General features: G+C 46.9%; 1 long non-coding RNA gene across 1 annotated transcript in view; it reads left to right on the top strand.

Moving 5' to 3' along the window:
* The window catches only part of LOC119965122, a 155,448-nt gene extending 128,206 nt beyond the window's left edge, over positions 1–27,242 (top strand). Inside the window, exons 2-3 of the long non-coding RNA XR_005460436.1 lie at positions 12,774–12,835; positions 27,147–27,242. This is a non-coding gene — a long non-coding RNA (uncharacterized LOC119965122). The remainder of the gene's footprint in view (positions 1–12,773; positions 12,836–27,146) is intronic.
* Positions 27,243–27,737: the final 495 nt, after the last annotated feature.

Here is a 27,737-nt window from a genome sequence, read left to right as displayed (position 1 = left end):
ACAGCGCCTGTATGCTGCGGAAGCCATTCCCAGGGGGCTCCTTTCTTAAGGAGGTCTGAGAGTGGGGCGGCTTTTGTCGCGAATCCGTCGATGTGGTTCCGACAATAGCCAACCAGTCCTAAAAACGACCGGAGGGCCGAAACATTTTGGGGAAGGGGCAATTTGACAATCGAATCAATTCTTTTGAATTCGATCTCGCGTTTGCCGTGTGTGATGATTGTTCCCAAATACATCACTTTATTTTCCAAAATCTGGGCCTTTCTTGGGTTAACTTTACATCCAATTGAAGTCAACAGTTCCAGGAGTTCGGCCAGAAGCGTAATGTGCTCTGCCTTTGTGTCTGTCTGCAGTAGTAGGTCGTCTACATACTGTACCAGACATTCGGGTCGGGAGAATTTCTCTAAACCACTTGCCAGCTGTCGGTGGAAAATGGAGGGGGAATTGTGGAATCCTTGTGGAAGGCATGTCCACGTATACTGCTGCGATTTGAAAGTGAAGGCAAATTTGTACTGGCACGCTTTTGCCAATGGTATTGACCAGAATCCGTTACTGATGTCCAATACCGTGAAGTATTTGGAGTTGAGTCCCTGCTTGAGCATGGTCTCGGGACTAGTAGCTACCGTTGGGGCTACTGCGGGGGTTACTTTGTTGAGTTCCCGATAATCGATGGTCAGACGCCATGATCCATCGGGCTTCCTCACTGGCCAAATAGGGGCATTATTGGTCGAGGCTACCGTTCTGAGTACACCTTGCTCCAATAAGCTTCCTATCACCTTTTCTATTTCCACCTCTGCTTCCAGGGGAAATCTATACTGTTTCTGTGGTCGGGGGTCCTGTCCGGTAACGTGAACTGGTCCAGTCATTCTGCCACAGTCATGACGGTGACTTGCAAATGCTGTCCTGTGTTTGTTCAGTAGGGCTTTTATTTGTCTATCGGTGTGGAGTGTAGTCAGGTCAAATGAGTACTCTCCCACTGCGCTAATCCGATTAGCGTAGTCTCCAACTGTGAGGGTGGCGGGTGCTCTGTCTGATCTAGCCATTCGCCAGACACACTGGTTTACTGGGTCGAACGACAAGCTATGAGCGTTCATAAAATCTATCCCCAGGATGTGTTCTGCTGTCCGGGGAAGATTTACTAGAACTACGGGATGTTTGGTTGAGATGTTCCCTAGCTGGATCGCTACGGGTGTTGTGATATGTCCCTGCTGCGAGTGTCCGGTGAACCCGCTAAGTGTAATGGTGGATGTGGTCGGCCACGTGTCTGCGTGTGCCGTGGTCGTAGAGTTAATGGTGGTGCGGGAGCCTCCTGTGTCCCACAGTAACTCTATGGGCTTCCCTTTTACTCTGGCTGTGACTACGGGTCTCCCTGATGAATCCCAGAGTGTGTCACAGACCCAAGTGGGGGAGCCCGAACACCGTCAGTTCGTCTCGTCCACATTGGTGGGTCCTGACTGTACTGCTATATTGTGGATGGGTTTTGCCTTACTGCGGTTCAGAGTGCCTGTCTGCTGGCCTCTCTGAGATCGCTGGGGTGCTTGGCATTCTTTTGCCCAATGCCCTAACTGTCCACAGTTATAGCATTCCTGGCCTTTCTGTTGTGGGCTGCTCTTCCCTTCATTTACCCATGCGGGTTTCTAATGCTCTCTCACTGCCTGAATATCTGCGGCAGCCTGAGCCTCTTCTGTGGATTGAACCTTACCCTTTCCCTGAATTGATTGCTCCCAAGCGCGGGACAACCTTTTCAGGACCCATTTCTCATTATGGGCCTCTTCTGAGGGGTCATAACTGTTGCAAGCGCTCTGTCCTGCCTCTGTCGCGTGTGAGATAATGGTGCGCGTCCATTTGACCATATTTTCCTGGTTCAAATGCGCTCTATTTAACTCGCCGAAAACTGCGTTGAAATGAATCCACAGCCTTCCTGCGAATGCTGTGGGGTGTTCGGATCTTTTCTGCCGGCACTTATTAAGACCTTCCACGGGGTCACCTCGATTATACCCTATGGCATCTAAAATGGAGGTGTGCATTTCCTCTAGTGTGCCTCCGCCAACGTTCTGTGGGTCGGGGAGGGCTGCTACAACCGATTGGTCCAAACTCAGAACTGTGAGTTTAACCTGCTCTCTCTCGTCCAGGCCGTACATGGTAGCCTGCTGTTTTACTTTAGCGAAGAACTGGTGGGGGTCTGCGGTGGGGAGGAACGGAGTGATCTTCTCACATGCGTCCCTGAGCTGGGTTACAGTTAAGGGGGTGGTGTAGGTTATATCTGGTGCGCCTTCTGCTATAGCTTTTCTCTGCGTGGTTACTGGGTTCATGGGTGCGGTTATGATCTGATCTGTGGGGGGTGGGGGTGCTTGCCTTTTCTGTTGCGCTGCTGGCGCACATGTTCCCTGAACATATCGCTGCGCTGTTTCACTTAATTCTTGCCAATCTGGGGCATTTTCTCCATCTAACTGGGTTCCAAAGGTGCTTTGAAACCCGTTTTGCACCGAAAGCAGCGATTGCAGCTCTGCAATCTGTTTCCTGCATTTCGCGTGATCCACAGTACTTTGCCTTTGCTCTGTGGTTGCAGCATGGAGTGCTCTCAAAGCTGCTTTGAGATCAGAGCATTGCCTCTGCAATGCCTCCACCTGCTTCTCTGATTCCTCTCTTATCAGAACGGCACGTTGCACGTCCTGATAAGCCTTTTCGTACTGGGTCTGGGAACTGCTGAGATGGGCTAGACAAGACTGATGTGCCCTCTTGGCATCATCCACCTCTCTACCTTTCTCTACCAACTTCCCTCTTAGATCCAGATTCTCTTTCTCAATGTCCCTGACATCGACCTTACTCATTCGGTTCCTTTCCTCTAAATCTGCCCGGAGCGTCCTGACGACCTCCTCTGTGCCTCGCAATTGTGCCAAACAGGACACAATCGCCATCGGCTTACGTGCTTTACTGAGGGTCTTTTTGTGAATTTGAGAGAGGTTCTCCCACCAAGTATGTCCTATACTTCCGGGACCTGTCTCCTCATTCAAACAAAACTCTTTCCAAAGGGGCCATCCCTTTCCTTGTAAATATCTGCGGAGTTCCAGCTCCCACGTGGGACACTGACCTACCCTGCTACTGCTGCTGGTCGCTGCGACCACAAACCTTTCTGGATCCATCAGACGTTCCATTGCCTGCATGGCCATTTTCTCTGACTCGCTTTTAGTTAATTTGGAACAGGGGGTTGCTGGGGTTGTGTTTCAAGAAACGGGTACGGCTTACGCTATGTTCCGTTCAAAAACTGCCGAAAGTTTGTCGCAACAAAAATGCTTTCAGTTTTACCTTACAGCCCTGTTAGTACGCATGCACTAAAACACACTTCCGAATTACGCTTATTAGTTTGAACACCTTGAATACTCGTGATTTTCTTTACTTTCTTACTTTCTCTGTAATTTGGAGTTCTAATTCAAATTTCAGGGTCCTGGACGGTGTGGGGTTTCCACTTACAACCGTGTCCCGTCAGGATGTCGCCACTAAATGTTGCACGTTTTACTATGAGCGCAAAACGCGTTTATTGGGGTGTATTAACTTCCAAGTGCTTAACACCACTAGGCTCTGTTCTATGTATTTATTCAGCTTTAGGAGTCGCCAGGTGCCGTATAGACACCGTCACGAGTATTCCAAGGTCAAGTTCAAAGTAATAAAGACGATACACCGATTAGTAAGGTCCAAACGATAATATTTATTATACAGTTATAATAAATACTCATGCACACACTAAGAGACTAAGCTATGACTAAACTAAAGTAATCAGAATACTTATCTAACAGGAACAGGCAAGGTCAGGGAGCGAAGCCTTCGTCCTGGTCTTGGGCTGCAACCTTCAGCAAGCGTTCTGGTCACTGGGGGTTCTAGCGGGCTTAGTTCGCGTAGCGAGCGTCGTACTGGCACTTACGGTTCGGCGGCTGGTGCTCGACGGCTGGAGTCAGCTTGGATCTTCAAGGTCTTGGTCAGAGCCGGAGCACGGAAAGCAGACCGGACAACACGAGGTCCCTGTCTTTTATAGGGGTTCCATTGTCCTTCCCTCTTCTTGGGCGGGCTTTACCAATTGGGTCAATTCCTCATCGATACTGTTTTAATTCCCCAATGCGAGGGGGTCTCCGTGATGGGGGGGCGTTTCTTATGCCCTTTTGTTTGGAGGTTTCTGGTGCCTCGATGTCTGGGCCTTGATTCAAATGTGTCCATTCAGAATCAAATGTATCTATTGTGTGGGTGTTCAGGTCTGATTGCCTCATTAGCATGCAAAGCGTTTTGCCATTTGCACCTAGCTAAGGTCTTCTCACCTGAGCCCAAACTGGTTTCTGCTGCTGCAGAATGCAAAATGCTCTCTTTGCAGACTGCTGGTCTGGCTAAACTGTCTGTTTCCCAGCAGTCTTAGCGCTTGGCTTATTTTGTAGCTCAGCGTCCATTTTAGGTGGCTACAGAGCTAAGAGGGCCCAAAGATCTGGAAGAGTCCAGATAGCTAACAATGTCCAACAATAAAAGTGTCTGGACAGCTCACATTGCCTATTTTGCTAATATTGTCCAGGGAGCTAACAGTGTCCAGAAAACTAAGTGTCCAGATAGCTAACAGTGTCCAGAGAGCCAAACGTGTCTAGAGAGCTAACAGTATTCAGAGAGCCAAACGTGTCTAGAGAGCTAACAGTATTCAGAGAGCATAACTGCCGAGATAGCTAACAGTGTCCAGATGGCCAACAGTGCCCAGGTAACTAAGAGTGCCCAGATAGCTAGCAGTGTTCAGAGAGGTAAGTGTCCAGATAACCAACAGTGTCCAGAGAGCTTACAGTGCTTACATAGTTAACATTGTCCAGATGGCTAACAATAGTTCAGAGAACTAAGCGTGTTCAGATAGCTAACAGTGCCGAGATAGTTCACATTGTTCAGATGGCTAACAGTAGTTCAGAGAACTAAGCGTGTTCAGATAGCTAACAGTGCTTAGATAGCTAACAGTGCCTAGATAGCTAACAATGTCCAGATAGCTAACAGTGCAGAGATAGTTAACAGCGTCCAGATTGGTGGCGCAGTAGTTAGCACTGCTGCCTCACGGCGCCGAGGTCCCAGGTTCAATCCCGGCTCTGGGCCAGTGTCCATGTGGACATGGCACATTCTCCCCGTCTTTGCATTGGTTTTGCCCTCACAACCCAAAGGTGTGCAGGGTAGGTGGATTGGCCACACTAAATTACCCCTTAATTGGAAAAAATGAATTGGAAACTCGAAATTTAAAAACAAGTGTTCAGGTAGCATAACAGTGCATAGAGAATAACAATGCCTAGACAGCTAAAAGTAACGAGATAGTGTCATGACTTCCTGGGCTAGTGTGTGTCAATTCCAGCCCCATTTTACCCAGAGTTGCAATACAAGTTAAATTAGGTGTCATTTGAAAAATAACTGAGCACCATGTCTGAATGGTTTTAGAACAGAAAAACCGTCCTTTACTTCAGCAGAGTGAGAGAGTACCTTCTCCTTTCAAGGCCTAATAACCTACCCCCCACTATCTCTCTCCACCCCAACCAACTCCCCCCCCCCCCCCCCCAACCATGACCATCAGACCCACAGATAGTGCCATGACAAAAGTTTAGCCTCCTTACCTCCGAATTTGCAGTCCTTGCCTGAAGGCCTCGGGAGTGCCTTTCCCCACACCGTTCCCACCCAGTTTGAATTGGAAGGTCGGGCACGAAAGGATCGCCTGGATTTCGAGATGGAAAACTAGGAGCAGAATGACAATCAACTCTGATTGACCAAACTGTCCCCATTGTCAGCCATGTCTTTAGTTGAATGGGCCTTAAATTTTGGAATTACCTTCCTAAACCTCTCTGCCTCTCCCTCGTTTAATTGATCCTTAAAATCTACCTCTGACCAAAGTTTCAGGTGACTTATCCTAACTTACATCCTGACCCCCCCCCCAAAGCCTGCCCACCATCTACGAGGCACAAGTCAGGAGGGTCATGGAATTGTCTTCACTTACCTGGATGAGTACAGCTCCAACAACGCTGAAGCGGCTCAATGCTATCCATCAAAGCAGCCGCTTGTACGCTTGTATGGCACCCTGTCCACAAACATTCAATCCTTTCACCGCCAGCGAGCAGTGGCAGCCATGTGTACCATCTACAAGACGCACTGCAGGAACTCGCCAAGGTTCCTTAGGCAGCATCTTCCAAACTCATAACCTCTACCATCTAGAAGGACAAGGGCAGCAGATACCTGGGAACACCCCCAAATGAATGTTCGCCTCCAGGTAACTCACCATTCTGACTAATATATCACCATTCCTTCACTGTCGCTGGATCAAAGTCCTGGAGCATCGTCCCTAACAGAGGTGCATCTACACCTTGGGGTCTGCAATGGTTCAAGAAGGCAGCTCATCATCAAAAGGGCAACTAGGGATGGGCAATAAATGTTAGTCTAGCCAGTGACTCTCATATCCCATAAAGGAATTAAAAAAAACATTGTTTTGTTCATGAGCAAGGGAGAATAATCAGGTGTCAATATTGTTGCAAATGATGCAAGAATGTTAATGGTGTATCACTGTGTCAATGTTTGATGAAGACACAATGAGCGTTTGTCAAACAGCTTCTTTCCTCAAGATTGGTCTCCTTTAAATCACACCTGATCTAAATATATAAAGTTATTATTTTGAGTTCATGGACAAAATTATTTCCAAACTGATTTCTTTGGTTCCTTGAGTATTCACCGAGTGCAGAGTTGCTCCTTAACACCAGTAACGACGTCACTCTAGCATGTTAATAACAATTAACAAAGTTACACTTCACTGCACAATAATAATGTTGCCGCATAATTGGAAATAAAAATGAGAAATTTAAAATGTTGTGACTTTGGGAAGCCATTGGCAATTATTTTAACTGTTCCCATTTCATACATAAGTCTCTTGTATAACCAGCTGTTTTGCATCAGAGAGTAAGATGGTGTGTAGCAATGTGAAATATTGTGAGCTGCTGTATTTATTTCTGCTCACAATCATTGTTGACTAATATTTGGCAGAATTTTGTCAGCTCCCTGAATGGCAAAGAAACAGATCAAGCTAATAATCTGGTTTATTTAATTGCTTATTTTTGGGAGTTTCCGTACACTGTTAAGAAGTTTGGGGTCTTTGCTGATGGGCTTGCCGTTACAAATTTGGGAAAGAAAAGAAAGTCTTGTACTTCATGACTTTGTTCCAGAACACTTTACTGTGAGCGAGGTACTTTTTAAGTGTGCAATTTAGGAAGCATGACAGCTAATTAGCACACATCAAACTCCCGCAAATAGGAGTGTGATACTGACCAGATCATTTGTCGATCTCTTGCTCCTGCCACTTTTAAGTATGCTACAATGCTAAAGTTAACAACAATGAGCATTTGACCTCAGCACTTCCTGTGCACAGATTGACAGTGTGGTGCCAGGAGAAAAGGTTTTGACTGTGTTAAAGGCAGATTCCTCAATGCAGTGGGCCAGGAGACAAGGTGTTCAATGTGTACAGGAGGATTACAACTTTGGGAGAACAGGCCTTGTGCCTACTTCCCACTGGCCTGCAATCTGCTGCATTACATGAGCTTGGAATGCTTGGGGTAAATTTTGGCTTCGTAAAAGGTGTGCGAATGAATCTGCAGCCTGTTCTTACTTAAATTTGAATTAAAGCTCAGGAGTGATGTGAAACAGCCTGTGGAGTTATTTGAACTTGTGGGGCGGCACGGTGGCACAGTGGTTAACACTGCTGCCTCACAGCACCAGGGAACCGGGTTCAATTCTGGCCTCGGGTGATTGTCTATTTGCAGTTTATACTTTCTCCCCATGTCTGCGTGGGTGGGCAGCACGGTGGCATAGTGGTTAGCACAACCGCCTCATGGCGCTGAGGTCCCAGGTTCGATCCCGGCTCTGGGTCACTGTCCGTGTGGAGTTTGCACATTCTCCCCGTGTCTGCGTGGGTTTCACCCCACAACCCAAAAATGTGCAGGGTAGGTGGATTGACCACGCTAAATTGCCCCTTAATTGGAAAAAATAATTGGGTAATCTAAATTTATAAAAAAAAAAAAATGTCTGCGTGGGTTTCCTCCGGGTGCTCCGGTTTCCCCCCACAGTCCAAAGCAGCGCCGGCCCTAGGGTTGCTGGTGCCCCGGGCAAGCTGAACTTCAGCGCCCTTCGGGCGCCGAGGGGGGGGGGGGGGCGGACGGCCACCGCGCATGCGCTGGTTGGCACCGGCCCAACTGCGCATGCGCGGGACCCGAGTCTCTGGCGCCCCCTAACACATGGCGCCCCGGGCGACTGCCCGAGTTGCCGGTACCTTGGGCCGGCCCTGGTGTAAAGATGTGCTTATTAGTTGGATTGGCCATGTTAAATTGTCCCTTAGTTTCCCAAAGATTGGATGGCGTTCGTTTAATATCTGAATCACATTAAGATCCCAAATAACGGATGTGATTTTACGGCCAAACTGCACCCTAAAAGCAGCTCACCATGGCACAGCGTGGCCGATAGCAGCTGGGAGACCTCACTCCCAAGATTTACCCGGTTCACAATGACTCGCGCGATCTAAAGCGATACCGTGAGACATGATTTCAAACCTCGCCCATTGTGCATGGAACCACTTTTCCGCAGATCTGCGTATTAAAGCGAGACAGATGGTCTCACTTTAATGTGCGGATTCCCGAGGTACTCAAGGCTTGGGATCTATCTCCTTTGCCTTGGAAACCTTGGGTGAGCGCCGTTTAGTACTGGTCTCCACAAATGGGGACCAGATGAATGGCACTCTTAAGAGGCCCCGGGTGCATGGTTTTTGGGCAAGGTGGTAGCCTGGCAATGCCAGCATTGCACTGCCACCTGGATGCCAGCCTGACATTGCTAAGGTGGCCTGGTGGCACTACCAGCTGACAGGGGCACTGCCAGCTTGGTATTTTCTGTGTGGTGGCGATCTGACCAGAGGTACCCTCTGTGGGTGTTGGGGGCGTCACTTTGGGTCTCCAAAGTTTGGGAAGCCATTTAAAGTGGTGTCCTGATCTCTTGCTACATTGAGGAGTTCCAGCGAGTGGAGCTCCTCAGTGCACAAAACAGGGCTATGTGCGGTCTCAGCTGCGTATTCTCCACTGAGGGCCTCGACCTAACGCGGGTGCCATTTTATAGCGTTGTCTTTCTTGCCATTGCAAGCACGGTAAGCAGGTGGCTAAATGTGCTCACTATGAGACTTTGTTATGGATAAATCCCGCATACTTACATTATCTTCCAGCTCATTTCTTTATGATTCCCAATTTGTTCCTTTCTGAAAGCCCATGAAGCTCTATAGAGTTTCCTGTTTGCCAATTGTATCAGATATTGAGGACAAGCAGCCCACCCTTCCTTGATATGCATGGCTGACATATCGAAGCATCTGAACCTTTCATTCTTCATCTGAATCCTGCTCCAAATATTGTGGCACATGTATGCACCTCATTGTATGCAGCTTGCTTCAAATCTAGCTGCCTTAAAATAACCATGAGCACTGATTCGTTACCTGCTGTCCAAAGTGCAAGTAACAATGTTCCCAGGCTGACAGACAATACCTGAGTTACCGACATGGCGCGAGTGGTTGAAAAATTCAATTGATGTCTCCAGCTGCTGCCTGGAGTGACCCATGTGCATAAAAATTCAAGGTTGCAAACAGCTGATCACTGATCCAGGTCTATTTGGCTTTGAAGTGGTATGAACATCTATTTTATCGGTGACTGCATGGCCTTCCCTGACAATCTGTAGCCAGGGTGACCAGCTCTGGGCGAAAGTAAAAAAGGGGCATATTGTGGGTGTTGGAGGGGCTGCTGGCGAATACTCAAGTGAGGGGGGTGGGTTCTGACATCTCCTTTCGAGTGGGAGTATGGTGCTTGTGGGCTGGGGGGCACCCGCTGCTGCTTCATGACCCACTTCAATTCTGATGTCTCTTCACCACTCAGCAACCCCAGGACTGCCCCGAACAGACACCATCAACTTCGCGTGCCTGGCGCATGAGCTGAAACAACACTTGCAGTAGAAATCCAGGACAGAAGAAAGCCGGGATAAAATGTGTACATGCGTACATTATCACATGTGTACATTGGTGGCACAGTGGTTAACACTGTTGCCTCACAGCGTCAAGGACCCGAGTTCAATTCTGACCTTGGGTGACTGTGTGGAGTTTACATGTGTGTGGGTTTCCTTCGGCTGCTCCGGTTTCCTCCCACACTCCAAAGACGTGCCGGTGAGGTCGAGTGGTCATGTTAAATTGTCCCTTAATGTCTAAAGGTTAAGAGGGATTATGGGGATAGGGTGGGAGCGTGGGCCTAGATAGAGTGCTCTTTTGGAGAGTCGGTGCAGACCCAATGGGCTGAATAATTTTCTTCCGCACTGTAGGATTCTATGATGATTCTATGAAAGGCCTGATCGAGGTGAGAGGCCAAATTATGAGATGGTGCCGAAAAATCTGGGATGGTTTGTCACCCTGATTGTTGGCTCCAGATCACAGGCATTTCCTGGCAGGATTCCATGGCCTGAATATATTATCAGCGTAGTGTCCAGCTCAAGCACCTAAGGCTCAGACACATCCGCTAACATTCCTCCAATAAGCATCATCTTCAAGTACAGAAGGGTACCCACTGGTTACAATGTAGGCTCAGCGAAATCGTTATTCCCTTGACGAATACAATTCCAGCAGGTGGGTAATGCATGCCATGGAAAAGGTACAGCTTCCGTAGCTAAAGATAGAAATAAACAGAGCAAAATAAGTAAAATACAACTACAATTAATAAGCAGGTTCCATTTAAAAAAAAACAACATAGCTGACTTTTGGAGTCTAATATACAGTGAATATTTTACAAGATATTCAATAATTAGCACCTTGTCCAAGCAGAGGCTCAGAGCTTCACTTTAACATTTTCCCTGAAAGGCTTAATGAATCTAGAAGACAGTTAGTGCTTAGGTCTCGACACCTTAACCCTCAGTTCACAATAATATTGGTTAGCTGCATCTGGTGACCAGTGATAATGGTGTCAAGCATGATGTTATCAGCCACTATATTTCTAATGATGGACAGCTCTAAGCTAGAATTTTACTGCTAGACAGATAGTTAGTTCTTTCTCAACGAGGCGCAGAAGATATATTTGCTTCAGGTCAGAAATTATATGATAATCTTAAGAGTGTTGCAGACATTTTCTTGCACTGGAGGAACAGATAAAATCCATGACTTATCCAATGCTCAGGACAAACCAGAACACTGGATCCGTCTATCACTGCAGGGTCATTAGCACTGTCAGTGCCCATCCAACTTCATCCAAACTGATTATGACTGAGGAAAATTAATTGCTGCCTGACACCCTTGACCAAATTTAGAAATCACAGATTCAAGCAGTTATTCTGATGCCTGAATGGTGGGCGATAGCAGAGAGGGGGCTGGGCTCTTCAATTATTCGAGACATTCATAAGAAAGTCCGTTGATAATGGCAGATAATTAGTGTGTGTATTGAGGCCTAAATGAATTGAACACATCCACTCATTTATGAAAGTACTTTGATGTATGGAGTGAATTGTGACAGTTTTTCACACAGCTGAAAGACTCCTGAACTTTTTGCTGATAGCAAGCCAGATGGTATTGAATGGATGCTTGGCCTTTTCTTCTTTTTCAAACAAGTGCTTCAAACGTACAATCACCCAAGCATTCAAATTCTTTAGTTTCTAACAGTGAGGCAACCTCGCTGTTAGTTTAACAAGAGAGGGAGAACAGGTGCTCACAGTCATTCCCTGACCTTGTCCTTCATACGTCCGTATTGCATGGGCATATTGGAGGTAGACATGTCAGAGGACTGGTTTCAAAAAGAGTGGGAGCATCAAAAGAATATAATCATTGGGTATTTTAAAAGAGGAAGGACAGTTTTTTGAATAAATACCTCAAACCACACACACAAGGCATAAAGTATAATTTAAAGAAAGTCCTAACTTTAACATGAGGATGTGATACAGGAAGGATTTTAACATGTAGGGATGGAGGACAATTTAATTTCATCGATTCTCAGTTATATAGGTTGCATTGGAATTCTTTGAATTGATAGCATCATTGAAACATGCAGCACACAAGGAGGACATGAAACCTGTAGTGTCAGTGCTGGGTCTTTGAAAGACTAGCCATGCTTAGGTCAACATTCTGGTTTAACTTATTTCATAGTAACTGAATGCTTACAAGTTATGTCGGCAATTAAAGTCTAATGGTTCCTCAACTGTTCACATGGCCAAATATTCACTTTGAGCTCAGTACCTCTGGGCTAGGAAGAGGCCTTGAAAGCTATCTAATGACACCTTCTAGAAGCACATGTGGCCTAAACTCAATGTCCAGATTGTGACTGAAGAATAGTTAAATGGGTGTGCCAGGAAAGGAGGTTCATCCTCAACTTCAAGTACTGTTTTCAGGAGAATGGGAACTTTGCCCTCCTGGTCTCAACTATTGCCTTGTAATACATTCCAGCCAGTCACTCTGATGTTAACACTGAGCAATCTTTCTTTATTTCCTTGTTTCATTAATACTTTTAACAGACACTGTGCTTCTGAAATGTTCTTACTCCTTCTAAACTCCAGATATGTTGTTTGAATCCACATCTTCCTCAGCCCTGGCACCAAGTCCAGCTCATCCTCTCCTTTGCGCCTTAAAACTGGGGCATTTTCACTCCCCTCATTCTTGCCTTCCCCTACAATCTTTAGGTATTTGAAATTCTAGATTAATCTTGCTAACCGCTGATTTATTTAATCTTATATTCTCTTTGAAAACTTAGATATCGTACCAGTGAAAAATGCAAAAGAAAAAAAGTTTAAAATCTAACTGAGAAATGTTCATGTAAGTACTTGGTTCCAACGAGTTCTATTTTTGTCTTAATCAACATTTAGGCCATTTAGGAATGAAATACGAAAGCACCTTGTCACACAAAATAAAGTGGAAAGCAGGAACTGGATTTTAGCAGATTTTTGTTACGTAAAGGCATCAAGGGGTGAGGATGAAATATGTAAATGGAGTTGAGGTACAGTTCAGCTATGACCTAATGGAACAGTAAAAACAGACTTGACGGGCTGAATGGCCATCTCCTGTTCCTGTATTAGGGTCCTCTAGCAACAAGTGTCCAGGCCTGTGTAGTATAAAGGGTTGATGGTCTTTTTGTTAATAGCTAATATACATCACTGGTGATGTCAGATCACATGTAACTGGAACTGAGAGAGGAATGCCTATGGAAAGAGCTTGATGCTTTACCTATCCCTATGCATAGCGAATAAATGTTTGAGAGTTCCTTGTTCCCAGTTGTCCAAGTTAAGCACGCCCAGGAACCATTCATGATGATTCTTCATCCTTAGTGCTTGTTGTAGCACAAGGTAATACAATGAGGTAGAGTTAAATCACAATGATTATGAACAAACTGGCAAACTATATTTATATACAAGCACAACTCTAACACAGGTCTCATCCCCATTGACTCCAGGGCTTAGTCTGCTGGTTACTTGCTACCCGGGTCTCCCTCCTGGCACCCAATGGGCCCAGGTTCGCGTGCTCGGTCCCCAAATAATCCCTGCGGGTTATGTGTACCGTGAAGGATCTCTTCTTAAAGGGGCCATGCTATCACATTACACCCCCCCCTTAAGTTTCCTTACAATTACATCAAAAAGACTCGCATGTACAACCATGTACAGTCAGACAGAATTCTCAGTAAGGGAGACAACAGGCAAAGTAGTCCAGTCTATCCAAGGCTTTTTGGACTCTTGCGGAGCACTGCCACTTTGCAACCAGTTTCTCCACACTTAAGGTGTCACAATCCACAACAGTGGCAGGCAAATTTACAGTTTCCGGAGATGCCAATACCCTCCTTCGCTCCTTCTGCTGGCACACGAGATTCCCCTTGGGAAACATTTGATTCTACCACCACCAATTCTGTGGCTGACAAACTGGTAACTGCCACAGGGTCCACACGCCTCACTGTGGGAGTGGCAGCTCCCTGCATTCTCATATGATCTACGTGCTTCTGCACTTTGTGGCCCTGAAGGTCAATGACATAAGACACTGGGACAGTCCTTGCAGTAACCCTCCTGGGTATCCTAGCTGGCCCTCCTCTGAAATTCAGTCCTTCACTTCAAACGACCTGTCTCCCTTGGCTGAGTTGTGATACTCCTTTTGTGAGGCTTGTTTAGCCTCCACTTCTCCATCAAATTCGGGAAAAGTAGGTGAAGATTGGTCCTGAGGCGTGGACTCATCAACAACTCAGCTGGAGTAGGTGGTAGCATGTGGGGCCATGTTGTATAGTTGCAGCTTGTCGACAGTGGCTGATAAAGTTATTGAGCACATGAATTAGGTGTCCATCCATTTTCAGTGGGTGTCCACAACGATTAAAAACATTCACATTAAAGGGCCATTTAAAATCAATGTTAAGCCTCATCCATGGGCAGCCAGGCCACACGCAAGGGTGTCGTCTAGCTGCAGATGGGAGGGTTGATGCACCATCGATTGCACGTGAGGCGAGTGATTTACCAAAGTCAGGCTTTAATTAACTAGAACACAGCCTGGCGATCGTCTACAGTGGAAAGGGACGATCGTCAGGCTTCTGAGCATTTATACCTCGTTGATAGAGGCGTGGTTAACTCAGCCTCTCGGCCAATCGGTCGAGAGGCACATGACCGACCAGGGCCAATGGTAAGCCGACGTTCTGGCCCAATGGCAGACGAGTATACAGATCATATCATCACAAGGGTCTGCTGTTTTTGGCAATGCTCGCAATGTCTGACTACACTCTCTATTCCTTTGTTGACCCCTGGCCAACATATTCATCTTAGACTGGCCAGGATGTGGCTGACACTCCAGGGCTGGCACTATCACTCAGACTCTGTCAAAAGCACTCCATCTTCACAGCTAATTTCATCCCTTCTCTGTGAGTTGGGCCTGACTTGCTCTTTGACTTATCAAAATTCCAGGCAGTTAGCACCATTCTTTTGACCTTTGCTAAAATCAGGTAACTGTCAGTCTACGTCTTGGTATGGGCTGCGAAATGGGCAGATTGTCCAGAAAAATCAGAGCAAGGACTAGAATGGAATCATAGAATCCTTGCAATGCAGAACAAAGCCATTCAGCCCATCAAGTCTGCACCGTTCCTCTGAAAGAGCCTACATGGGCCCATGCCCTCACCTTCTCCTCAAAACCCATTCACCCCACATAACCTTTTGGACACTAAGGGACAATTTAGCATGACCAGCCTACCTAACCAGCCCATTTTTGGACTGTGGGAGGCAACTGGACTTCCCGGTGGAAACCCATGCAGACACGGGGAGAATGTGCAAACTTCACACAGTCACCCAAGGCTGTAATTGAACCTGGGTCCCTAGTACTGTGAGGCCGCAGTGCTAACCACTGTGCCACCGTGAAATGAGTTGCAAAGATACCGTCAGTGGAAATGGAAGCCGATTTAGAGCATCGGCATTAGAGATCTGTTTACCTAGTCTGTGTTGAAAACGGTAAATATACGCAGCCTCCGTAATGCCCATCCTTGGACTCTGGCTGACATGAAACTCTGGCAACCAGTTTATCCTTGTGAAAGAATCCAAGTAACAGCTTGTGGACCGTGGTGATGGTGAAGTGGTGGCTGTAAACATATTGGGCAGCACGGTAGTACAATGGTTAGCGTTGTGACTTCACAGCGCCAGGGTCCCAGGTTCGATTCCCCACTGGGTCACTGTCTGTGTGGAGTCTACACATTCTCCCCGTGTCTGGGTGAGTTTCCTCCGGGACCTCTGGTTTCCTCCCACAGTCCAAAGACGTGCAGGTTAGGTGAATTAGCCAAGCTAAATTGCCCTGAGTGTCCAAAAAGGTTAGGCTGGGTTATTGGGTTACGGGGGTAGGAAGTGAGAGCTTAAGTGGGTCGGTGCAGACTCAATGGGCTGAATGGCTTCCTTCTGCACTGTATGTTCTATGTTCTATTGGTGGAACTTCTTAACGGCATATACGACTGCCAAACATTCTTTGTCTATCTGTGAATACTTCCTTTCGACATCCAACAAGGTCCTGGAAGCAAAAGTGACTAGCCACTCTGCGCTGTCTTCCATCTTTTTCAAAAGTACCGTTCCTATCCATAAGGTGGTGCATCACTCGTCATTATTATTGGTTTGTGTCTGGGTCAAAGTGGACAAGTAGGGCTGATGATTGTAAGTCAAAAGACTTTCTCTGGGATCTTCTATCGTTGATGCTTCTCAACAGTTGGTGCAAGGGTGATAAAAGTGTAGATACATAGAACATATAGAACATAGAACAGTACAGCACAGAACAGGCCCTTCGGCCCTCGATGTTGTGCCGAGCCATGATCACCCTACTCAAACCCACGTATCCACCCTATATCCGTAACCCAACAACCCCCCCTTAACCTTTTTTTTAGGACACTACAGGCAATTTAGCATGGTCAATTCACCTAACCCGCACATCTTTGGACTGTGGGAGGAAACCGGAGCACCCGTTGGGTAAAAACCAGCCATAATAATTGACCATCCCTAAAAAGGACTTCACCTCCATCATGTTCCTTCGTGCTGACACCACTTTCATTGCTTTCACCTTGTTCTCAAGTGGATGCGAGCCTTTAGCGTTAACTTTGATCCCTAAAAATGTGACTTCATCAGCCTGAAATGTGCACTTTTCACATTTCAGGTGTATATCAGTTACTTTGAATCTCCTGACGGCTTCTTCCAAATTGGTACTATGCACTTCGGGTGATGCCCCATTACTAAGACATCGTCTGATCAGGACTTTTCAAAGAGCGGGTGGGTCTTGGGCGGGTGTCAGAAGCGATGCAGAGCTGAAGGTCGCAACAATGTTCCTGAAAGCTTCTGGTGATATCGTTGAAAATTAAAGCTTGACAATTAGCAACACACCCGGCTGAGCTGTTCTAAACAGCTGCAATCCTGTCATCTACCCAAAACTGTGAACAGTGATGCCTACATACCAGAGAGAAAGTAACCCATTTTGACGAGTGGTGTGAGTGAGTTGTGGAGCCTTATTACAAAGATCTGTGATTTGTATCACTTTGGGTTTAGTTCCACCCACATTGCTGAGCAATACTGCAATCTCTTTGGTTTCCAAAGATTATTTATTAAGATTATTTTCTTGATGACCATGCATGACTCGGCACTTGGAGGCAACATGTTCATTTCCCTTTTACTGCACTGAAGGGGCTCTTTTAGTGCCACCGGACAAAGAAAGTCTTAATTTGAAATCAGCAGCCTTACCATAAATAAATAATTGTGAACCTGTCCAATGCTGAACATCATAAGGTGAGAGGTAGAGTGACAGATCATTAAAAAGGACAGGCAGATTTTGAAGCACTCCATGGTTGAGTTTTTAACTGTATTACCAAAAGGAAACAGCCTAGCTTCTGTCTCTCTATGTCTATATCACTACATCTCAATGTCTCTGTATCAATCAATCTCCCTACGTATCTTTGTAATTAATTGTACTTCGATATATGAGAGGGCTAAAGTAATTGAGACAGACATGATGCTGGGGGACAAAAAACAAAATTGACGGACAGAGACACACAGAGAAAATTGAAAGGGTCATTTGGGAATAGGGAAAAAAGGGAGTGACGAACAAGGAGAAAATAGTCTTGCAATGCTTAAGAGAGATATTGCAAAGGGAAAATAATGGCACAGGCATGAAGATAAAGACAATCAGACATGGTGGGAGATACAGAGTAACTTGCAGAGAGATGAACATTGATAGTTCCTTGTGTCTTAATAAAGCTCGTAGTCTCAAAGGTGGAGAAGATGCTTTATTGTGAATTTGTTCTGTCTTCAGAGCTTAACTTACAGCTACCTCAAATGCTGCCTGCCTGTGTGTCTTGATCCCAGTTCTGGGAAGTGTGTCCTCACTTCCTGTCCCTCTGTATTTATAGCTCTCCCGTGCTCCCTCTAGTGCTTGCTCAGTTGTATTGCATCTACACTGATACACAATCACCACAGGGAGAGTGCAAAACAGAAATGATTATGGATAGCCCAGACATTGGGGGGGTGGGGGGAGTTCAGTGAGAAATATAGAGAGAGAGGGAGAGAAAAAGAGTGAGGGGCATGGCTTTCCTCTATGTGCTCCAAGCACTCTGTGCCGATGCAGCTGGGACGTGCTTCCTCCCTCCTGCCTCACCCAGCCTCGTTGACGATGCAAAGCCCATGAAGTGAGATCGCGAAGACCAAGCAGGCTCACCTGTCGCATTAAAGGGAAGTGAACATGGCATGGGTCCCGAGCACAACACTAAGACAGGTCTAGTCCCCACCGACTCCAGTGCATAGTCTGTTGGTTCTCTGTTATCCGGGTCCGCACCCTGGTTCCCGATAGACACAGGTTCACGTGCTTAGTCCTCACGCGCTCGGTCCTCATAGGTTCTGGGCAGGTCACATGGCTTGTGAAGGATCATCTCTTAAAAGTGCCACGCAATCACAGTGCTAATCTAGCCTTTACATTCAAAACAATTGATTGATTTGGACACAGCCGTCTGTATGAAGCACCTTCTCCGGGTATGCCAATTAAGATTATATTATTTATTGTGTGTGGAAAGTACAGGAGCAGTTGTCAATAGCATTGATATGATTAGGTATATTTAAATGCCATGGTGTAATTTCTTTCACAAACCAGGTGTGCTCAGATCCCTTTGTTGCATTTTAAAAAAATCTTTTTTTGTTTATATTGATACACACTGGGCCACTCAACTCCAGTGGCCACCCTCATTGAAATTTGATGTACAATTGATGAACAGAATGTCCTCCTTTATTCATTAAAAAATATATATAATTTTATTCAAACCAGAGCATACATTAATGTAAACAAACTAATCATTCAGAAGCATACTACAATCCCCACAATTTGACATTTCCTCCTCTTTTTCTCCACTTTACACCTCCCTACACCCTCAATGCTATCAGCTGGCAACAAACAAGTCCTCAAGCAGGGACAAGAACAACCTCCATTTCACCAAGAAGCCGCACTCCCACCTCCGACCACCTGAGGACGAACTTATCTTTTCCAATCTCCACTCCAGTCGAATTCGCTGCCGGGCAATCAGAGTGGCGAAGGTCACCACATCAGCCCCCTTCCCTCCCAGTAGCTCTGGCAAAGCTGGCACCCCAAAGATCGCCACCAGATGGCCCGGCGACATCTCCACCCCCACAATTTTCGATAATGCTTCAAATATCGAGCACCAGAACACCACAAATCTCGGACATGTTCAAAACACATGAACATGATTTGCTGGCCCCCTTCCACATCTCTCACGCTTATCCTCTATCTCTGAAAAGAACGGACTCATCCGCACCCACATCATAAGAGCCCTAGAAACCACCTTGAACTGTACCAAGCTCATCCTGGCATAGGACGACATTGCATTTTTCCGGTGCATAATCTCACTTCAAACCCTCCATCCCGACTCCATGCCTAGTGCCTCCTCACACTTCCGCTTCACCTCGTCAATTGGTGCTTTCCCTGTGTCCACCAGTCATCCATAAATATTTGCGATTTTCCCATCCTCCAACTCATCTGATGACAATAATTTGTCTGACAAAATTTGCTCCGGTAACCAAGGGATCGAGGGCACCTCCTTCCACACAAAATCCCATAACTATATATACCTGAACTCCCCCACCCCCGGCAACTCATTTTTCTACTGCAACTCACTCAAACTTGAAAACATTCCTCCCATGAACAAGTCCCTCACTCGTTCCACCCCTTCCCTATGCCACTGCCTATATATCCCCCTGCAAGGGGGAACCGGTGATTCCCACAAATAGGAGCCAATACCACAATACTCTCCACGCCTTAGCTGGTTCCAGATTTTTAAGGATGAAGTCACCATTGGACTCATCGTATATTTCCCGGAGCAAACGGAAAGGGAGCTGTCACCAGAGCCCTCAAACTTACTCCCAAACAAGACGCCTCCTCCAACTGCACCCACTCTGTCCCCTCCCCCCCCACCACTGCCGGACCTTCTTTACATTCGCCGCCCAGTCGAAACACAACAAATTCGGGAGTGCTAACCCTCTCACCTCATTTGTAAAAACACCCACCGTGTCAGTGGCGTCTTGCCACCCCATACAAAAGAAGATATTGACCTGTCCACCTGACAATAAAATGCCTATGGCAGGAATATCGGGAGGACTGAAACACAAACAGAAATCTTGGCAGGATATTCATCTTCACCATCTGCACCAGCCCTTTTAACGAAAGTGAATGGGCATCCCATCCTCTTCAGATCCCCTTTCACCCCCTCCACCAAGCCTGTCAGATCAGTGTTCTTCAAACTTTTTTTCCGGGGACCCATTTTTACCAACCGGCCAACCTTCGGGACCCAACCCAGCCGACCTTCACGACCCACGCCGGCCGACCTGCGCGACCAACCATTTTCTCTTACCTTGTTTGCTGCTGCCACAAATGGAGGAAATGGTTTTGGGTCCCTTTGGCCCTCATACACGCTCCTCCAATGGAACCTGTTAGATGAAGGTGAAGCCTTCCTGTGTCGGAAGTATGGAGTCTCCATCTGTCCAAAGTTCTGAATTTGTTTCCTGTAAAGTTTTATCAAATAAATCCCTGCCCTGAACTTGTAAAAAAAAACATAAAATGAGTAAAATAAATGAAAAAAATGAATAACCTGGCCCCACCCAAATTTGTAAAAAAAATAAAATGAATTAAATAAATGAAAAAAATGAATAACCCCCCCCCCCCCGAACTTGGAAAACAATGCAGCCAAATTTTTTTTACACGTTCGCAGAATGCGCATGCGTGACGATCATCATGCGCGCATGCACAATGCAGCCAATTTTTTTTTAACATTGTCGCGGCCGCTTGCAGCCGGCGTTATGAAAAGCCGGCTGCTGCGCGGGGACTTGCGCGATCGGGAGTGTCGTGGACATCGGCTCCGCGACCCACCCGACACTCGCCCGCGACCCACCCGTGGGTTGCGCCCCCGACTTTGAAGAACACTGAGTCAGATTACATTTATACATCGGGGTCCAATCAGCCTCCTGAATACCCATATACCAGAACCTACTTCTGGCCAATTTAATTGGTGGGGCACTCAAATCTGCCGTTCTCCCCAGGGCATTCACCAGAAACACTTCACTTTTGGCCATATTCAATTTGTAGCCCAAAAAGCGGCAAACCTCTCCAATATACCCATTATCCTATCCATACATTCCAATGGATTGGAAATATACAGCAACAGGTCATCTACTTCAGTGAGACTCTATGCTCACTGCCACCCCTTACAATACTCGACCACGCCCCTGATGTCCGGAGTGCAATAGCCAAGGGTTCGATAGCCAGTGTGAACAGAAGTGGGGATAATGCGCATCCCTGCCTCGTACCTCTGTATAGCTGGAAATCTCCCAAGCGAATTGAATTTGTCCTAACACTGGCCATGGTGGCCGCATATAACAACCACACCCGCAAGATAAATGTAGGCCCAAACCCAAACCTGCCCAGAACCTCAAACAAATACCTCTACTCTTTCCTACAACAGGAAAGGAGAGGTCACCCTGTTAGGAGTTTTTTATAGGCCACCTAATAGTTCTAGAGATGTCGAGGAAAGGATGGCGAAGATGATTCTGGAAAAGAGCGAAAGTAACAGGGTAATTGTTATGGGAGACTTTAACTTTCCTAATATTGACTGGAAAAGATATAGTTCGAGTACATTGGATGGGTCGTTCTTTGTACAATGTGTGCAGGAGGGTTTTCTGACACAATATGTTGACAGGCCAACAAGAGGTGAGGCCACTTTGGATTTGGTTTTGGGTAATGAACCAGGCCAGGTGTTAGATCTGGAGGTAGGTGAACACTTTGGAGACAGTGACCACAATTCGGTGACCTTTACATTAGTGATGGAAAGGGATAAGTATACCCCGCAGGGCAAGAGTTATAGCTGGGGGAAGGGCAATTATGATGCCATTAGACATGACTTAGGATGTATAAGTTGGAGAAGTAGGCTGCAAGGGTTGGGCACACTGGATATGTGGAGCTTGTTCAAGGAAAAGCTATTGCGTGTTCTTGATCAGTACGTACCAGTCAGACAGGGAGGAAAGGGTAGAGCGAGGGAACCATGGTTTACCAAAGAAGTGGAATCTCTTGTTAAGAGGAAAAAGGAGGCCTATGTGAAGATGAGGCGTGAAGTTTCAGTTGGGGCGCTTGATAGTTACAGGGAAGCGAGGAAGGATCTAAAGAGAGAGCTAAGACGAGCAAGGAGGGGACATGAGAAGTCTTGGCAGGTAGGATCAAGGAAAACCCAAAAGCTTTCTATAGGTATGTCAGGAATAAAAGAATGACTAGGGTAAGAGTAGGGCCAGTCAAGGACAGTGGTGGGAAGTTGTGTGTGGAGGCTGAGGAGATAAGCGAGATACTAAATGAATACTTTTTGTCAGTATTCACTCAGGAAAAAGATATATTGTGGAGGAGAATGCTGAGACCCAGGCTATTAGAATAGATGGCATTGAGGTGCGTAGGGAAGAAGTATTGGCAATTCTGGACAAGGTGAAAATAGATAAGTCCCCGGGGCCTGATGGGATTTATCCTAGGATTCTCTGGGAAGCCAGGGAAGAGATTGCTGAGCCTTTGGCTTTGATTTTTAGGTCATCATTGGCTACAGGAATAGTGCCAGAGGACTGGAGGATAGCAAATGTGGTCCCTTTGTTCAAGAAGGGGAGTAGAGATAACCCCGGTAACTATAGGCCAGTGAGCCTCACGTCTGTGGTGGGTAAAGTCTTGGAGAGGATTATAAAAGATACGATTTATAATCATCTAGATAAGAATAATATGATTAGGGATAGTCAGCATGGTTTTGTGAAGGGTAGGTCATGCCTCACAAATCTTATCGAGTTCTTTGAGAAGGTGACGGAACAGGTGGACGAGGGTAGAGCAGTTGATGTGGTGTATATGGATTTCAGTAAAGCGTTTGATAAGGTTCCCCACGGTCGGCTATTGCAGAAAATACAGAGGCTGGGGATTGAGGGTGATTTAGAGATGTGGATCAGAAATTGGCTAGTTGAAAGAAGACAGAGAGTGGTGGTTGATGGGAAATGTTCAGAATGGAGTTCAGTTACGAGTGGCGTACCACAAGGATCTGTTCTGGGGCCGTTGCTGTTTGTCATTTTTATAAATGACCTAGAGGAGGGAGCAGAAGGATGGGTAAGTAAATTTGCAGACGACACTAAAGTCGGTGGAGTTGTAGACAGTGCGGAAGGATGTTGCAGGTTACAGAGGGACATAGATAAGCTGCAGAGCTGGGCTGAGAGGTGGCAAATGGAGTTTAATGTGGAGAAGTGTGAGGTGATTCACTTTGGAAAGAATAACAGGAATGCGGAATATTTGGCTAATGGTAAAATTCTTGGTAGTGTGGATGAGCAGAGGGATCTCGGTGTCCAGGGACATAGATCCCTGAAAGTTGCCTCCCAGGTTGATAGGGTTGTGAAGAAGGCCTATGGTGTTCTGGCCTTTATTGGTAGAGGGATTGAGTTCCGGAGCCATGAGGTCATGTTGCAGTTGTACAAAACTCTAGTACGGCCACATTTGGAGTATTGTGTACAGTTCTGGTCGCCTCATTATAGGAAGGACGTGGAAGCTTTGGAACGGGTGCAGAGGAGATTTACCAGGATGTTGCCTGGTATGGAGGGAAAATCGTATGAGGAAAAGCTGATGGACTTGAGGTTGTTTTCGTTAGAGAGAAGAAGGTTAAGAGGTGACCTAATAGAGACATACAAAATGATCAGAGGGTTAGATAGGGTGGACAGCGAGAGCCTTCTCCCGCGGATGGAGGTGGCTATCACGAGGGGACATAGCCTTAAATTGAGGGGCAATAGATATAGGACAGAGGTCAGAGGTGGGTTTTTTACGCAAAGAGTGGTGAGGCCGTGGAATGCCCTACCTGCAACAGTAGTGAACTCGCCAACATTGAGGGCATTTAAAAGTTTATTGGATAAGCATATGGATGATAAGGGCATAGTGTAGGTTAGATGGCCTTTAGTTTTTTTTTCATGTCGGTGCAACATTGAGGGCCGAAGGGCCTGTACTGCGCTGTATCGTTCTATGTTCTATGTATATCAAATGCCTTTTCCGCATCCATACCCACAATAACCTCTGGCACCCTGCCTTTTGAAGGCACCATAACCACATTCAATATTTGTCTAATTTTACTCTACAGCTGCCTTCCTTTCACAAAACCCATCTGATCCTCCAACACTACCTCTGGCACACACCCCTCCAAATGCCTCACCAATAACTTAGCCAACACCATCACATCTGTGTTTAATAGGGAGCTGAGCCAATATGACCCACACTTCACTGGGCCCATATCCTTTTCGGGGATGAACCCCCCTCCCTGCACGCTCCCCCCCCTCCCAGCACTCGCTCTCTCCCCCCTCCCCGCACTCGCTCTCCCCCCCCCCTCCCCGGCACTGTCTCCCCTCCCCGGCACTCGCTCTCTCCCCCCCTCCCCGGCACTGTCCCCCCCTCCCCGGCACTCGCTCTCATCCCCCCCTCCCCGGCACTCGCTCTCTCCCCCCCTCCCCGGCACTGTCCCCCCCTCCCCGGCACTGTCCCCCCCTCCCCGGCATTTGCTCTCTTCTCCCCTCCCCGGCACTGTTCCCCAGCCCACCCCACACTGCCCCCCCCACAGCCCCCCCCCCACAACCCCCCCCACAGCCCCCCCACAGCACCCCCCCCAGCCCCCACCCCCACAGCCCCCAGCCCCCTCTCCCCCCACCCCCCTCCCCCTCCCCCCACCCCCCCACCCACAGACTGCGACCACGCCGTCACTTCTCCTGCGGCCAACCTCCACACTGTGACCTACCTCCACGCTGAACGGCGTCAACCATCAGCACTGGTTGACGCCGTTAAATAGGTGTTTTGATTTACGCCGACGTGACCCGTGGTCATGTCGGCGGGACTTCGGCCCATCCGGGGCAGCCCCAGGGTCCATAGCGTCGCGCCGGCCCCCGCCATTCTCCGAGGCAGGCGGCGGGATTGACGCCTCGTCGACTTTGTACCGTTCGGAGACTTCAGGAGAGGGCGGGGGCGGGATTCACGCTGGCCCCCGGCGATTCGCCAACCTGGCGGGGGGTCGGAGAATCCCCCCTTTCATGTCGCATAAATTGGAGGATTGGTTAGAAAAGCCCATCGGTATGCTTCAAGGACCCCAAATGATGCAGAAAACTTGCTCGCAGATTTTGAAATAGGGATTGCCTGTCATCTTCAGGATAAACATATTCCACCTATATGTTTACAGACGGCATTTCACCATAATTACAGTTCATAGACCGCTGCTAAATTTGGAACATCGAGCATAGAACATTACAGCGCAGTACAGGCCCTTCGGCCCTCGATGTTGCGCCGACCTGTGAAACCACTCGAAAGCCCATCTACACTATTCCCTTATCATCCATTTGTCTATCCAATGACCATTTGAATGCCCTTAGTGTTGGTGAGTCCACTACTGTTGCAGGCAGGGCATTCCACGCCCTTACTACTCTCTGAGTAAAGAACCTACCTCTGACATCTGTCCTGTATCTATCTCCCCTCAATTTAAAGCTACGTGCCCTCGTGCTCAACATCACCATCCGAGGAAAAAGGCTCTCACTGTCCACCCTATCTAATCCTTTGATCATCTTGTATGCCTTAATTAAGTCAACTCTTAACCTTCTTCTCTCTAACGAAAACAACCTCAAGTCCCTCAGCCTTCCCTCATAAGATCTTCCCTCCATACCAGGCAACATTCTGGTAAATCTCCTCTGCACCCTTTCCAATGCTTCCACATCCTTCCTATAATGTGGCGACCAGAATTTCACGCAATACTCCAAATGCGGCCGCACCAGAGTTTTGTATAGCTGCAACATGACCTCATGGCTCCAAAACTCAATCCCTCTTCCAATAAAAGCTAACACACCATACGCCTTCTTAACAACCCTCTCAACCTGGGTGGCAACTTTCAGGGATCTGTGTACATGGACACCGAGATCCCTCTGCTCATCCACACTACCAAGAATCTTACCATTAGCCCAGTACTCTGTCTTTCTGTTATTCCTTCCAAAATAAATCACCTCACACTTTTCTGCATTACACTCCATTTGCCACCTCTCAGCCCAGCTCTGCAGCTTATCTATGTCCCTCTGTAACTTGTAACATCCTTCTGCACTGTCCCAACTCCACCGACTTTAGTGTCATCTGCAGATTTACTCACCCATCCTTCTACGCCCTCCTCCAGGTCATTTATAAAAATGACGAACAGCAGTGGCCCCAAACTTGTGGTACACCACTAGTAACTGGACTCCAGTCTGAACATTTCCTATCAACCACCACCCTTTGTCTTCTTCCAGCTAGCCAATTTCTGATCCAAACTGCTAAATCACCCTGAATCCCATGCCTCTGCATTTTCTGCAATAGCCTACCGTGGGGAACCTTATCAAACGCTTTGCTGAAATCCATATACAACACATCAACTACTTTCCCCTCATCGACCTGTTTGGTCACCTTCTCAAAGCACTCAATAAGGTTTGTGAGGCACGTCCTACCCTTCACAAAACCGTGTTGACTATCTCTAATCAAATTATTCCTTTCCAGATGATTATACATCCTATCTCTTATAAACCTTTCCAAGACTTTGCCCACTCCCCTTCTTGAACAACGGGACAATAAATGTATTTACAGAAGATAAATGAATATACCTTCCAGCACAGAGCAGGGATACAAATATCAAATGCAGATATCTTGAGCCATCTCCCACTACCTGAAAGCATTGATTTTGTAGACCCATTCATGGGCACCGTGTTCCTACTTATAGTGGATGCACACTCAAATTGACTAGACATCTATGAAACTAAGTCTACAACTTGTTTGGCAACAATGGAAAAGTTAAGGCAAATCTTCGCCACCCATGGTTTTTCAGAAGTGTTGGTTTCAGACAATGGGACAGGATTTACCAGTGAGGAGTTTCAGTTTTTCATGTCATCAAATGGCATTAAGCATATGAGTCCCACACCAAACCACACGCCTTAAATAGATTGGTGGATAGGACTGTGAAAGCTTTTAAAGTAGCCATGAAAATGCAACCACAGCATCCCTGCAGATAAATTAACATGATTTTTTTATTACTTATCCGCCTCAGAATGACCCTCACAAGACCAATTGGGACGACCTGATTGATCTCCCCGTGGGGCTCTTGGAATACAAGCATCTCTGCTAATGGATGGAGGCCCATCAGCAATGGCTCATAGAATCAAACCTTAAAAACCAGCCCGGATTGGGACCGGCATGATCGGTAGTCCTGGTTTGACCTATATGTTGTATGCCGTGTTGCGGTTTTTTTTTGGGTTATAAATAAACCATGGTTTGAATATCTTCTCCAATTTCTTGAGCTTTTATGCTGTAGAATTATGCCCTACATGACCACTGGAATAACTCCTGCCAACAAGTTGCTGATGGAAAGGAGTATTCAGACGAGGTTGGACTTGGTATTTTTAAATTTGGCAAGAGAAACATCATGGGCGCAATTTAACGAAAATATTTCGAAGCGTAATTTTGGGCGCATTTGGTAGGGAGTTTCTCAACAGCGCATTGGCTAAATGCGGCCCATATTTAATGGGACATAGTGCCGGAAATGAGCCACGAGGTTTTCACCAGATTCATGCCTCAGCGCTAACAAGAGGGAGTTGCTTTTAAACACTCCCTCACCACTCACTTAGTCAACACAGAAGTA

The sequence above is a fragment of the Scyliorhinus canicula genome, chromosome 1, assembly GCF_902713615.1.
Source record: "Scyliorhinus canicula chromosome 1, sScyCan1.1, whole genome shotgun sequence".
Taxonomy (NCBI): domain Eukaryota; kingdom Metazoa; phylum Chordata; class Chondrichthyes; order Carcharhiniformes; family Scyliorhinidae; genus Scyliorhinus; species Scyliorhinus canicula.
This window is presented reverse-complemented; position numbering and strand designations above follow the sequence as displayed.